Raw genomic sequence first — 15779 nt, forward strand, 5'->3', positions numbered from 1 at the left:
CCAACCTCAAGCTGATGGGACCTTGCTGTTTGGTTTGTGGTGGTTTATTTCACTCTTGCTGGAGCTCAGGCTGCCTCGCAGTGTGTGTCTGTGTGCACACGTGTGTGGCCACTGCTGTTTTTCCAAAGGGCTCACCTCTCTTCTGCCATTTTTACCAGGGCACAGGAGGCTCTCCCGCTCTCCGGCTCCCTCTCTCTTTCTCTCCCTGCCCCCAACTCAGCCTAGGCTTTTTCCTGTCTCTTAACTCCACCAGTGCAGCAACTGGCTGAGCTGCTTGCGTGAGAGGGAGAGAGAGAGAGAGGAGAGTGAGAGAGAGAGAGAGAGAGAGAGAGACAGAGAGAGTGTGTGTGTGTGTGTGTGTCTGCGTGCGCAGCTAGGCCAAGCCTGCGAGCCTGCCTGTCACTGGAGAGTTTTAGTTTGCATTCAGAAGAAAGGAGGAGGGGAGACAAGGGGGGAGGAGGAAAAGGTGGAGGGGGAGGGGGGGGGGGGGGGCACCGAGAAGGGAGGGAGAATGTCTTGTTTGTGGCTTGTCAGCAATTGCTTGAGACAAGCTTCCATGTGTGAAAGCTACTTGGCATGAATGCCTGGGCCGTACCAAGTGTCACCGCAGCAAGAGGGGGAGTCAGAAGAAAAACAGATCAGACCAGAGCAGACAATAGGCCCCTAAAGTGTTCCCCCTAAGTTGCTTTGATGTTGTCCTAGTGTCTTGATACCAGGAGGCCAGGGATTGCAGGAAAAGGGTCTTTTTTGTCTTCATTCACTTTCCCCCCTCAGTTTCTGAAATGATTCTCCAGAATTTCTCCTCATAAAAAAGGTAAGAGCCCTAACAATTCCTTCTTCTGTGGCAGGCTCGTTCGCCCGTGCCTGGAAGTGGGGGTCTCATTCCTGCGCTGCTCAGGAGGAGCGCTGGGGTCCTGCCATTGGAGCTCTCGCCTTGCCCCTGGAAGTCTTGCAAGGCGCGCAGGGCTGGGGATGGCCCCTCTTTCTAGGGAACCCCAGTAACACGATCTGTGCCTCTGGGTTGGTGGGGGAAAAGGGGTGGCTGGAGAGGGGTGGGAGGAGGGTGTGAGGGTGGAGGTGCGAGGGGGAAAAAAATGAGAGAGAGGAAGAGAGAGAAGCCTGAAAGAGGGGGAGAGGAGGGCAGAGCCCTCGTTCAGAGCGGCCCCAGACTGAAGCCCAGGGAGGCCTTGCAAGCTTGGAGCTGTGGTTCTCAAGCTGAGTGAGGGCTGGCTGGGGCTCTGCCGAGTGCCCGCAGAGATTGCATCGAGCTTTGTGTGTGTGAGTGTGTGTGTGTGAGTGTGTGTGTGTGTGTGTGTGGACTTCCCCCACACTGCCCTGGCGCGCCTCTGAAGGGGAGGTACCCCAAACCTTATCACTGGAGCCCAGACTCCCGAGGCAGAGCAGCAAGGCAGGCGAGATGGGAGAGCAAGAGAACTCTGCGGCAAGACAATCCAGAAACTTTTCCAGTCTCAGGGATTTCTCTGGTGGTAGTTACTGTAAAGGAGTTGTGTGAGGGGGATTGGGAGGGGGCGGGAGGGGGGGTGCCTCAGTTTCCCCCATCTATACAATCCAGATAGCTGAATCCTGGGGATGCTGCATATCTGCCTGGGATTTGGTAAAACAGAACAGAGATTTATGTCTGAAAGGCATGGAGAAATCTTCAAGCTAGATTTACCGTGGAATCACCAAGTAGAAGTGTTATCATTATTCTTGGTCATCATCATCATCATCAAACCATCATTAAAGACACCCTGAGACAAAAAACAAAACAAAACAAAACAAGACAAAACCGGGGAACACAGATCAAGTGTCTGAGCATTTCTAAGGAAACAAAAAGCCTTTTTCCACCTGTTGGCTTCTGTCCTTTTCTCTTGTGTCTTTTCGTTAGATTTATTGGCTGATTTGTACAGAGAATGGGGTGGGAGGGGTTGGGTTTCCCCTTTCCTCCTCCCTTGTACATATTTTGTTTAAAAGAAGGTCAGTGTAAGATGCTCGAGAGAGAAAATGTGCCTCCTGTTATAGTAGTTTATTCAAGACCTTGTGTTTCCTGGTGCTGGCAGGCCTTCCAGACACATCTGTAAACTCTACCTTGGAGGTTAAAGATTTTTATTGTGGCTTTTAGAGATTAAATGAGATTTATTTACAATTGCTGTTTATCAGAGAGTAAATATCTTACTGTGTGTGTGTGAGGGTAAGAATGTGAAGGTTGTTTACTCACTGGTGGTTTTGTGGATAAAACCTTTTGCTTTTTTAAGTGTCATCTTGAGAGATGGGAATAGAAGGCAGAAATCAGTGCCTAATACTCATCTTTAAATTTTTTTTTAAGGAAAAAAAAATGTCTGCTTATTTTCTTGAGCCATGGATTTCCTTTCTTCTCTTCTTACACAGCAATTGCTTCAAGGATCTCAGTTGTGGCTCTCTCTGAATTCTCTGGGGGAATTTCACTCTCTTACCTAATTTGAGGTTTTCTGTGACTCTTTCTAGTTTTCCAAAAAAATCTGCAAAAGTCTAGGAGGCTATGCCTCCTTCCATTCTAACTGCAAGTGTTTATCAGACTGACTCTCTGTGATAGAGATTGAAGCAAAGGGCCGGCCCTGGTTGAGAATATTTTCTTCCCTTGGAAGCCTGGAGAACCCGACTTTGGGGTGTGAGAAAGGATGGAGGAAAGATATTAACTGGCCTGGATCTGGCAAGAAGCACCCTCCACACACAAATAAAATGTTTTGTTGGAATAGAACTAAACTTTGTATTTTAAAACTTAATTTATCCCCCACTTTGTAGGCAGAAGATCTTACCATGGTTTGTCTTTGGCAATATTTCAGGTTCTGGATATCTTCCTAAAATGTTAGAATTTCAGAACTACAAGGGACAAAAAAGGTTATTCATCAAGTTTTAAATGAGGACACCGAAGCCCTGGGAAGATCAGCAGTGACCTGAGGGGGGCTCAGTGCAGCCAGGTAGCATCTGGACCCTACCCTGGGGTTCAGAACGCCCAGAAGGCTGTCAAGTCAGCACCCTCACCTGGCCTCCATACTCGATCTTATACAGCCCAGCACTTGGGTCTGCCAGAAAGACAGGCAGCTTTTGGAATCTCTTTGCTGTGCTGGACGATAGCAATGCATTTAGTCCTGCTCAGGGCACATGGAGCAAACATGGCAACTGCGTGTCACGGTGTGAGTTCGCGTGAATTCATTCATGTGCTCACTTGTTGATTCAAGTAATACTCTAGGGGCATTAACTATGTACCGGGCACCTTGCTGGGTGCTGAGGACATAGGAAAGAATAAAGTAGACGCACCCTTGCTCTCAGGGAGCATGTAATCTTTGTGGTGTAATCAACATTAACCACAGGGTTAAATTAGTAATTATGATAATGATAACTTATACTGAACAGCATGCAGATACTCTAATAGGGCAGAACATAGAGTTATATAAGTAACTGTCCTAAATTTGTAACTAGACATAAGCTAGCTGTCCTTTTTTCTTGCCTGAGGTCTTGCCCCAGCCAATTCTCATTCCACTGGAGGCATTCCTACTAGTACAGCATATAGTGGGCCTGTTGTTTCCAAAGACAGTAAAAAGCACCCCCCCAACTTCTTCACACAATGCAACAGAGACCTAAGTAGTATCTATTAACTCTTTACACTTGTGTTAGTAAATAATGCCACACTCCTCGTGAGAGTCATCCCGGCGGGATTCACGTTAGCTCTAGTCTCTGCACACCATGAAACTCTGATGGGCATTGCAAAAGACCTGTGGTTAGTGAGGCTCTTGTCTCATTTCACTTACTCCTTAGTTTCCCCAGTTCATATGAAACACTTACCTGCAGGAAACTCCACTGTTATCACTGTCATCTTGAAATTCCAAAGACAGGGGCACCTGGGTGGTTCAGTGGGTTAAAGCCTCTGCCTTCAGATCAGGTCATGATCCCAGGGTCCTGGGATCGAGCCCCACGTCTGGCTCTCTGCTCAGCAGGGAGCCTGCTTCCCCATCCCTCTCTCTCTGCCTGCCTCTCTGCCTACTTGTGATCTCTGTCAAATAAATAAATAAAATATTTAAAAAAAAAAAAAGAAAAGAAAGAAATTCCAAAGACAATAGTGTAATGAAATGGCTTTTCCCATTCCTCCTAACAAGGGCATATATCTTTAAAGGTGAAAAAAATTTACAGCCTCTTCATCTTACCATAGTCCCATTTCGGTTGGGTTGTTAAAATCTCACTGGTTGAATCTCCCAGAGTAGGAGCATGCCCAATTCCATTTTGGTCTTGGGTGGAGAGAAGGAATGGTGACAATGCCAGTCGTTTCCGTGCAGGCCGACTTGGGGTCTCGCTTGTATCACCATTTTCTACATTGTGTGTTTCTCTAGTACTTAGAGGAATGTTGTCTTCAGTGGTGTCAATCTATTTTTTTTTCCCCCTAGACTAATTTAGTAGTTTAAAAGGAAGGCAGGCATGCCCACCCACACAGAAATCATAGGTTTGGTGCCTGTACTTTGGGAACCTACAGAGGTCGTGTGATGAGCAAAATGAGAGTCATTTCTGTGCCTCCGCCGTTGTTTCACAGTGAAGTACAGGCCTACATGGTAGCTACATTGTAGTCACAGCCCTACCCAGAGCTTGCAGCTATCATCTGCATTTGGCACCTGTGGCCCCTGCCTTCTCCTGTGAGCTGTATGACTTCATTTGCAAGTATTTGATCACTTCTGCCCGCCCCCCAATGTGTTACTCACTGGGGCGCTGCCTCTGGGGGAGGCAATCTGAGTAATCTGAAGAGAGGAGTGAGCCAAGTGGGGAGCTGAGATGTGGTGAAAACAAGGATCTGGTTGAGGAAGAAATTTAACAGAACTGGGGAGCTAGACAGCAGTGATCAGGCCATTCTTAACTCTAGGGGAGTAAAAATGGAGATTGATCGCATTTTAAAAGGTGCATGTGTGGGTTCTGCGTGTAAATAAAAGTGTGAGAGCCCCTAGTCCTGCTGGAGGTTTAAAACCAACACAACATCCGGGACATTCCCCCACACTTCTTGGTTACAAATATTGCTTTTGCCTGTAGCTCAGGTGAAGGGAATTGTGTGTGTGTGTGTGTGTGTGTGTGTGTTTCCCAAGAGACACAAATATAAGATGTAAAATGGAAATTTTCTCCATTTCTTTTAAACCTTGACATTTTAATGCACTTTAAAATATCTGCTCAGTCCTCTCTTATAATAGCCCTGTGAATTAAGTAATACCGTTATCCTTCTGTTATATTTAAGTAAGGTTATGTGACTCACCCAAGGACTCACAGGAAAATAAGGGACAGGATGGCTTGCTGATTAAATCTCCTGGTTAGGCCAAATCTCTACAAGAGAAGAAAAGCAAAGAGGTGAGGCAGTCACCATTGATATCCCAGCCAAATGTACTCCTTTAAAGACTTAAGATTTAGATTGTTGCTCAAAAAAGAAGAGTCCCCCATTCTAACTGAATCATTACATGTTTTTTACAAGTGCATTGGACCAGTTTCTGGATTTGGTTTTGCCATTCTATGACCTAAGACTCCCCACTCTGCTCCTCCAGACTCCTTTTAAGAATGGGGCTGGGCTACATCACTTCTGTTTCCTTCCTGTTATTCCGTATTTCTCTAATTCTGCAAATAGAAAATTCTGTGGATCTGGTCTCTTGGTCACATTTTACAAAGCCCAGTTCTAGACCCGTGGCTCCCAAGGGGGAAATGTTGTGAGTTTTGTGGGTATAATGGGATTCATTCCTATATATCCCAACTATGTTGACATTTTGAAGTGAAAAGCACAATAGGCAAAAGTGGGGTTTTAATTTATGGATTTGAAGAGAATTGGCCAGTCAGCATGTAGGCACATGTGCGAGGACACTAAAGAACGATTTTCAAAAGAATAGGCTGTTTTGAATGCATATCTTCCTGTATAATAAGTATGAATTGAAAATGGATGGGCCCTGCTTACATCTCTTAGCTTCACTGCTCTTACTGCTTTCTCATAGAAATTGTGCTCTTCCTTTTTGTGCTGTGCTTACATATTGTTTTGAGGGTGCAAGGGACCAGATGAAGTGACCGTAGTGTGGATAATACATGCTATGTGTTAAACACCGTGCTTTGGGGGATGATAGGGCTACTGACGATCTTTATGATATGCAACTCCTGAAGGATATTGCTGAAGACTTGCTGATATGATGTGTGCTATATATAAATGTTATATGCCTTCAGGATGTGAGTGATAAACGGCTTCTGAGACATGGCCAAGAGTGAGACAGACAGGTTGGGCAGTGAAGGATGTTTTTATTAATCATGTTTCATATGAGTAATTCCAAGCACTATTCACTTGAAATTGGTTAAATCTTTGGAAAGATATAATTTAAAAATTTCACGTGCTAGCTCTTAATGTAATTTTCAGAATCCAGAATAAGATCTTCTACCATGTTTTACAAATATCCTCTTGCTTGTAGCAAGGGAGACTAGTTCAAGGCTACTTTGAGGATTAGTAAACCACTGACTCTCTTTGAATTGGTCTTATTTCTGTCTGGAAAAAAAAAAGTATGTAAGATATGATTACTTTATAACTGGAGGAAGGAATTTGGAAGACCATATATAACAATTTTTTTTTAAATTTATACTATTCCTTTATTCTCAGTTCCTTAAAATTCCTATCATTGGGTAGCTTGCTTAACTTCATAAAATCCCAAGAAGTAACTACTTAAGAGCAATATGTTATTGACTTTATAGTTGGGAAAACATGAACGGGTTTGTGAAATGATATACCAGCAAGCTTTTTTTGAACATAAGAACATACTCTATAGAAATATGTGAAATGTGGTTATTGATGAGTACCAAACGTACAGGAAAAGAAAAGCATATTTTATATATCATTGTTGCTAATCTAACTTTTAATGGTCTAAGTAGTTATCAAAAATATTTTTATGTTGTGTGCTAACTATACTAGAATTAAAATTAAAGTGAGAAAACTTTTAAAAAAGTATTTTTATGTTATTCACTTAAAGATTCAAAATGACTCTAATTAAAAGCTTTGGAGAGCTTTAGTAATTTCCATGAAAATCATAATCATTCTTTTCCTTGAAAAATAAAGACACAAACTAAAAATTAACAGTAATGGCAGTTGAAAGAAGCCAAGCCATCATTTTTGCTCGAAGAGAAACTTGGGAAATTTGCGGTCCTTCATTTTGTCTAATACTAGATACATTGGATTTTCTGTTATCCCTGTGCCTTGTGTAGTTAGTGTCTGGTTGAGGAAAAAAATTTTACTCAAGGTGTGTGAGTAAGGAAATTTTTGAATGTGGGTCAAAGGCATACTTCTCTTTTCTAAAGATGCTTGGACTGATAGTTTATTGTATAGAAGTCCAGGATATACCAGGGTGTTTAAGTCAACAATAGTCTTTTTTTTTTTTTTAATTTTTAAAAAATTTATTTGACAGAGATCACAAGTAGGCAGAGGCAGGCAGAGAGAGAGGAGGAAGAAGGCTCCCCTCTGAGCAGGGAGCCGATTTGGGGTTTGATCCCAGAAGCCCAGGATCATGACCTGAGCCAAAGGCAGAGGCTTTAATCCTCTGAGCCATCCAGGTGCCCCCACAGTCTTTTTTTTTTTTTTTTTTAATAAAGATTTTATTTTTATTTCTTTATTTGACACACAGAGAAAGAGAGAGATCACAAGGGGGCAGAGCAGCAGGCAGAAGGAGAGGGAGAAGCAGGCTCCCGGCTGAGCAGAGAGCCCGATGCAGGGCTCTATCTCAGGACCTGAGCCAAAGGCAGACACTTAACCAACTGAGCCACCCAGGTGCCCCTAAGTCAACCATAGTCAAAAGAATGCAGGGTTTTAGAATCTGTGCTAATGGCCAGGTTTCTACCTTTGCCTGGACATCTTTTCCAAGCCAGCTCCTACTGTTCCTTCAAGACTTAAATTAAGCTGGACTCTCCTACTGTTCCTTCAAGACTTAAATTAAGCTGGACATTTCTTCTGGGAATCTTCTTAGACCCTATCTCTGTTGCTTATGTGTCCCTTACCACACGGTGCTGCCTATAGGCCACCTCCTGCTCTGGACTGTAGCTTCTTCAAGGTTTGGGACTGTCTTTAGTTTTTGTACCCCCACTGCCCAGCACAGGGTGAGGCACAGCAGCTGGTCAATAACTGCTGTCCAGAGAGTAAACAGTTCACATTGAAATGTAGCTTATTAAGAAATTTAACTAAATACAAAAAAAGAAAGACAGGTAAAAATCTTAAATTATACAACCACATGTTCCACGGTAAAAAAGGAAATTTTTCATATTAAGATATTCACCCTTCTCCTCCTTTGCAAAGAGTAAATTCTACATTCATAACAAAGTATTTTGAATATCTCTGAGTCTCTCCTTTACTTATGCTTGACTTTTCTCCCCTAAAACTTGTAAGCCATGTTTCTCCTTCTTGGGCCTTGTGGTTCCCATTTCTGAGAGTTTATTCTTTATGTTTGAGGATCATGGGTGATAAATGAGTGGTGAAGTTTGAGTTGTTATTTAGGTAGTGGCTGAATAGGAGAGGTTTCTTCCATCTCAGAAACAGGGAAAATAGAGAGACCTTTGAGGAAGTCAGGACAATCGCAAGGTAGGAAGGTGATGCCTGTCTTCCAGGAATCTGCAGCTGCGACCCATCTGATACAAAGGGGACAATGCAATTTAATCTTCATTTCATAAAAAAGGTTTTAAATGCTGAACCCTCCAGAAAAGGCCTTCTGGTTGCAAAGAACTGACTTGTTGTGGTTTCCTCGAGGAAAGCAGCATTCACTGTGAGGATGCTCACAGATGGAACCTGAAATTAGAGCTGTAAGTCTTTCAGGTCCTGAGGTAGCTCTAGGAGCAACCTCTTTGCCTATCTCAAACTCATTCTCTCACTGTGTGTTCTCTCACCTTGAGTTCCTATTGAGTTCCTATTGCTGCATGCTGGTTTGGTCTTCTAGCTCTACTCTGGGTAACCTCTATCCATCTCGTAGCTTTTGCTCATACCTGGTGTCGCTCCTTTGACTTGCCAAGCCTACCGTGTCCAGAACCTACCCTCTCCACCCTCCTCCCTTTGCTTCTTCTTCATGTCTTCTTTCATTTGTAATTTTCCCTGATAATTCCTTCATTCTCTCAGATTTTTCTAATTCAGATATCCAAGAAAGAATCCAGTAACCCCACTCATCTTTTCATTGCCCTTCTTCTAGGTCCCTAACTAGTCTTGCCCAACGGGCAGATGTGCATCTCTAGCCTGGAGGCTGTGGGGCAGGAAGTTGCTACTTGGTATAAAACTGGGGTGCCTTTTAGTAGGAACTATGGAAGAGCCGTCTTCCCTTTCATGTATTTGGTGACAAATGTATTTGACATATCTAATGTAAGTCCATTATGGAAATATAAGAAATTCAGGATAACCACGTTATTAAAAAGTACAATGTTTTAGGGTTGACAGTTAGTACAACAGAGATAAGAAGACTGTGGGAACAAATAGCAAATTTATAACCAGGAAAAAAATTAGGAGAGGGAAAAGTGTTAGATTTAGTTCTTAGATGAGTGACATCATTTCATGCATTTATGAAAAAGCAGGAGTGTGTGAATAGTGAACGTGACAATATATTTTCTCAGGTCCCAGAGGCTGGTTTAAAAAGCAAGCATAATCCCAAAACTGAAGACCAGAATGGGTATAAATAGGAATACTAAACTTCTTAGGGAGTCTCTGCCTAGTCTTCCTGCCTGTATTTTCTTTTTCTGCTTCCTATTCTGTTCTTGACCCCTCTTACTTTAGCAGTTGGAGCAATTTGTCATGAACTAGTGATATGCCCTTGGGCTGGTTATTTATTCTCTCCGAAACTCAGTTTACTCACTTTTAAAATAGGGATAATGATTATTATTTCAATGGTTTATTATAAGAATTAAATTAGATGGCACAATATATTTAAAGTGACTGGTACACATCACCTAGGATGTAATAGGTGCTCAGTTAATTGTAGCAATTATCCTAGCACACAGTGAGGAAGGAAACATTGATTGAACAATGTGTGGGGTAAGACTTTGTTTCTTATATCATTTATTTCATGTAAGAATCCCACAAGGACTTATATTACTATGTCTACTTTACGAACAAGGCTACAGTGTTAGTACTTAATTGAGTATTTGCTATGTCCTAAACACTGAGTGTTGTCTTATTCAAGCGAAGCTAGGTGCTATTTATGTTTTCATCTCATAGTTGAGGAAACTGAGGTCCAGAGAGTTTAACTTGCCCAGAGCCATACAACTAGTAAGGAACAATCAGAACTTGTGTGTCTGTGTGAACTTAGGTCCAGTTGACTCCAAAGTTTTCCAGTCACGTGGTGGATGAATGTGCATATGACTGAATCAAGATTCAGACCTTGTGTAGGACAGTGTTTTTGCAGTTCACCTATCAGAGGCAGGCACTAACTGAATGACAGGTAGTGGTTGGCACACACAGGCTTATGATCAGACAGACAAGGGCAAATTTTGGAAAAGGTACAAAACAAAATATTTTAGTAATTGAAATATGTCAAAATGGGTCTCTCAGACCTGATGAAATGATTTAACGTGCATGTGTTGAATGTCTACTTTTGTCAGCCAGTGAAAAAGGAACTTGGCATTGTGGGAATGCAAGGTTGAATTCCTATCTTTAAGGTGCTTTCATTCTGGTGGAAAGAGATTCTCACACAACTAATAAAGCGTATAGCAATGAAGCAAAGAAGTGGGGTAGTCAAGAAAGAGAACAGTCAATTTGCTGGTGAAGGGACTGGCGGTAAAAGGACCTGGGGAAAGCATACAGGAGATAACATTTGCAATGGTCTTCGAGGGGACAAATACAGAAGAACAAGAATCCTTCTGTAGTTTCCTTCTTCTTCAGACCAGTGGTTTTATTAAGAGGGGTATGAAGTAGCTAATTATTGTGGTAATAGATAGACAGTTAAGAGTGTTTCCAAAGATTAGGTTCTTTGACCAAAAGTAGAGAAATACCTACTCTTATTAATCGTAAGTATATATTCGCATTTCCCGGTCTGCACTTACGTGTGTCTTTATTGAAGGAGCCAGAAAATGGAATCCCGTTTTCTATGCATTCTAGATCCTAGGTTCTAGGATCTATAATTGCCTAGCAACCCAACAAGAACCTACAAGTCCCTCAAGTGGCCCAATGGTACACAAGCATCAGCTTTTGGCCGTATGGTGTGGCGTGAAGTAAGTAGAACTAAAGTACTGGCAAGTGGGTCATTTATCCATTTAAGATCTGGATTGGAGATTTTAGTCCATGGTTGGGAGTTCCCAGTTTTTCTTACAGACAATACCAGGTCTTCTGAAAAAAAGAATTGTTTGTTTTGAGACCGTCCCTAATTTAAAACATTCTGCCTTGTCTTCCTAAGTATATTCATGATTGGTAATCTGTGTGTTCTGATTGTTATTTAAGTTGTTAATTAAATTGAGTTTCCACAGCCTCATCCTGTTTCAAGAGGCCTGTAGACATCTGCAGATTTTGTCCACTTGAATGAGAACGCACATACTCATCTTTGCGGCGTGTGGTAGAAACCTAGCCAAGATCCCTTGTTTTGGTTTTGTTCTTTGCTTATGTCCCCCTTTTTTCCAAACTGTTTTGATGGACCTTATGCTCAACCTCCCTTCAAGGTCTGGCTCAAGTGTCACTTTCCTCACAAAGCCTTTCTTAATTCCTAGAGCCTGATGACTCTCTCCATCCCCATAGCGGCTGTATTATCTGGTTCTTTTCTTGGCATGATTGTAATAGCATGAATGTTCACTATCACAAATCCCTTCATAGGTGGTAAACAACAGGGCAGAGCTTTTGGTTTCATTCACCTGTGGATCCCTCTAAACCCCCAGCGTGGCCTCTGCCCTACAAGTGGTTGGTACTCAGAGATGTTCACTGAACTGAACTGAATTGAATTCTGGGTTTCGTTGGACTGGCTTTGCTTATGGTAACATTGATGTCTGAGCGCTCATTCTATTTAAGAAAAGAAAGGTTGCTTTAAAAAAAACACACTTTTAGTTGATTTTAGGATGAAAGAAACCATGTAGTATAAACAGTAATTGTAATTATTATTAATAAGCATCATTAAAAGAGCATGAACTGATAGAATTACCCTCATGCTTGCTTTTGCTGGCAGAGTGGGTAGGCCTGATAAACTAACTGGTCTTTCCCATCTGTAATATCTATGATTCTTTGAAATTTTATGTAGACAAGTGCAAGCTAATGTACACTGGAAGGAACAATTGAAACAGCTCATACTCACTGATGGGCTCTGAATTACTCTACTTGTAAGTGCTCAGGAAAAAGATCTCGGATTCATTGTGGATTGCTCAATGGAGACATCTGCTTGCTGTGCAGAGGCAGCCAGAAGAATGAATGAGATATAATAGGCTGTATTAACTTTGAGAATGGGATAAAGAATGATGCAGAAAATAATATAGTGCACATAATTTGGCATTGACTATTTCTGTAATTACAATAAAACATTTTAATGATATACATTGATGTTATGACTTCACCTTAGAATCAGAATTCGGCAGTGGGTCCTTTCATTTCAAAGAAAACAAAGCAGAAATACAAAGGATCTAGAGAAAAACAACAGACTGTCTCCAAGACATGCAAGGGATTTGCCTATAATGAGAAACTGAAAAGACAAGGACATTTTAATTTGGATAAAGGGGGAAAATGACATTGTATAAATTTATTTAAAATTAATGAAAGTTTCTGAAAATTGCTAAAGCTAGCTTCAGATTATCCTTGGTAATGGAGGTCAGAGATAGGCAGGATAATTGAAATCCCTGATAATCTCCAGCCCTCATTTTAGCTATTAGTGGCAGCATCCTGTCCTATGAAAAGTTTTAACAAATGAACAAATACAAGACATTGAAACTCAGGATTTGTGAACCAAATGACCCATGAGAAAGGCAGCCAGGGGTGTTGGGAAGCTCAGAGAATTTGGAATTAGGTGACCAGGTTCTAGTCCCTATTCTCTGTCCAACCTTGAGTGATATGTTTGATGTCTATGAGACCCAGTCCCCTCATGTGTAAGATGGAGATAGTAGTAATATTTATTTTATGGGTTTGTTGACAAAACCAAATGGGCTCATTGGGTTTGGTAGGTGAGCTATGATGTTTGATATTGAGTGCTGTTGTTAAGAGTAACTGCTTTCCCATTTGGCTTGCTGGTCTCAAGGGCGGGCATGGCTCCTGGCACCTGGGAGCTTACATCACACCTTCCCTTTTCTTGAACTTTCTATGGCTTTTGTCCATGGCAGGAGATTTTAAAAGAGGCAAGCCACATTTTCTTCATCTCCAAGACCATCCTCAGACCATCCTACTCCCTTGCTCCTAGAAAGCCTAAAGATAGTTTTGCCGTGTTTTTATTAATGCATGATCATTTAAAGGCCACCTTCCATAATTTTCACAACAGCCCTTTGAGGTATAGACTGCAGTTGTCTTCATCTTCTAGAAGAGAACACTGAGGCACAGACAACTTGCTTAAGAACACGTGGTTAAATAGAGTCAGACCTGCATTTTCATGCCTCTGGATGGACTGATAAAGTCTAGAAAACTGACATCTATGACTATACTGATCCCTTCCCTGAGGAGCGACTGGTCTTTCCTTGATTTCCTAGAGACTCCTACTCTACCCTTTGGCACACAATTCAGGACTCATCTCCGCCATGGAGCCCATCATAAGCCCTCTCTTCCCCTAGAAGAAGTCATCTTGCCTGCCTTAGTACCCTGTATTACAGCTTTTAACATTCTTTATGTTAAAGTAGAAATCCTTATACCCTATGCAATTAATAGTTCATGATTCAGTTGAACAAGTTAGTTAAGGCAGGGATCATACAAAATGATGGAATCGTTCCTTAAACTTTTTTATTTCAACTTAAAACATATCTCAAGTTTTTGAGGTAAGCCCAAGGCCTCACTTGCCATTTGAGTTTCAAGCTTCCCATTAGAGCTCTGCGTCTTATTTCTCATATAAGCCACACCTCCAAGGCTTTCGCAATCATTTTGTCTTGGTTTCTTTAAAGCGGAGCAAGATCTTAAAGACATTCTGTGAGGCAATCGGATTTTTCCAGATTTTTAGTGGTGTTTTACAGGCGGCTCTCCCACACATGTATAGACAGCAGGTGTTCTTAGTAACACACCTTGATGTGCCTTCCCCAAACGTTCTCCTTAGATCTTGTCGACACAACTTCTCTCTTCTTTATTCACATTCCTTACTTCAAGTAAGCTTAATTAAATTGTGTAATAACAATGATTATTGTTTTGGGGAACAATCAATGAGTTCTGGGAACAAACATGCTGACTTCCAGTGAGCAGACAACTTGGCTGTGGGAATAGCAGATTGCAGGCGTCCTCGAGGAGCCTCCCACTAGCTATGGTCACCCTGCATCATGGGCCTTATGTCTTTACATTTACAGAGAGAATGGAGGCCATAGAATAATCCATTGTGTCAGTCACTTAAGAGAGCTTCTGCTCAGTGTGGCTTCTGTTTCATGTTTGGCCTAGAAGACGAATGCCTTGAAGGTCTAGCATTTATCTTTCCAGGTAGTCCCAGAAACTAGCAAAGTGATGGGTATATAGTGAGCCCTCAATAAATGTCAACTAATTGGCCAACTAGCCATACCCATAAAAATAAAACTTAACTTTGCCCCTGAACACCTGCTGCTGGGAGTACTAAGCAGCAATCAACCGTCCAGAAGTTAGTTTAGGGAGAGAGAGAGAAGAGCTAGCAAGTGAATTTCTAATATTAATATAAGGTAAGATTATGTGTACCATTAAATAGTTAAACATAAGGCAGCTCTAAAGAATTGGATTTTGTGTAATAGATAATTAACCTGGGTAACTCAATAACACAAAATAACATTGAGACAGGGATGCTTGATAACATTTTAAAAAAGACAAGATAGGTCTTTAGTGGAGAAAAATCCACACTTAAAATCACCACAGTATCTGACTACAAAAAGTCTCTCTGGTGGTCAGGTGCAGGGCCAGCCAGGTCATGAAAAAATTTCCCTTACTGACATATTGGAGCATGTTTTTTTTTTTTTTTTTTTTTAATATGTTTCTTGTGACAATGTAAAGCATCTTGAATTGAGCACCACAAGAGGAAAGAAGGCAGATCTGAAGGCTATTAAAGTTGACAAAGACATTCTGCGGTAGGTGATTGGTTTGGAAGATGGTGGTAGACTGCTGGTGATGACAAAGATGTACTTTTTCCTGAGAGAAAGTAGGCAAAACATTTAGTCTTGTGCTCAATAAATGTTGGGACCAAAATAGACTCAGTAAGCAACGTTGGAAAATTATGGAAAGTTTACATGACCACAGGAAATGGGATGATAAAGAATGTATATATTATATATATGATATCATATACAACATATATAATATATATTTCTAATATATAATATAACATATTTGTATATATCTTAGAAGATATGTGTGTATATATATGTGTGTGTACATACATACATATATATATATAAAAACTATTTGTATAAATTATATAGAGAGAATGTGTATGTGTGTAAAATAGAAATAATGCTCCATAGACCCTCTTACACTGTTGGTGGGAATGCAAGTTGATGCAGCCACTTTGGAAAACAGTGTGGAGATTCCTCAAGAAATTAAAAATAGAGCTTCCCTATGACCCTGCAGTTGCACTACTGGGTATTTACCCCAAAGATACAGATGTCATGAAAAGAAGGGCCATCTGTACCCCAATGTTTATAGCAGCAATGGCCACGGTCACCAAACTGGAAAG

General features: G+C 41.4%; 1 protein-coding gene across 1 annotated transcript in view; it reads left to right on the forward strand.

Moving 5' to 3' along the window:
* The first annotated feature begins 622 nt into the window (after positions 1-622).
* Positions 623-15779, forward strand: part of LOC132001395 (uncharacterized) — a 70042-nt gene continuing 54885 nt past the window's right edge. Inside the window, exon 1 of the mRNA XM_059375952.1 lies at positions 623-814. The gene's annotated coding sequence lies outside the window, so the exon portion shown is untranslated. The remainder of the gene's footprint in view (positions 815-15779) is intronic.

Source organism: Mustela nigripes, chromosome 14 (genome assembly GCF_022355385.1).
Source record: "Mustela nigripes isolate SB6536 chromosome 14, MUSNIG.SB6536, whole genome shotgun sequence".
NCBI classification, from domain to species: Eukaryota; Metazoa; Chordata; class Mammalia; order Carnivora; family Mustelidae; genus Mustela; species Mustela nigripes.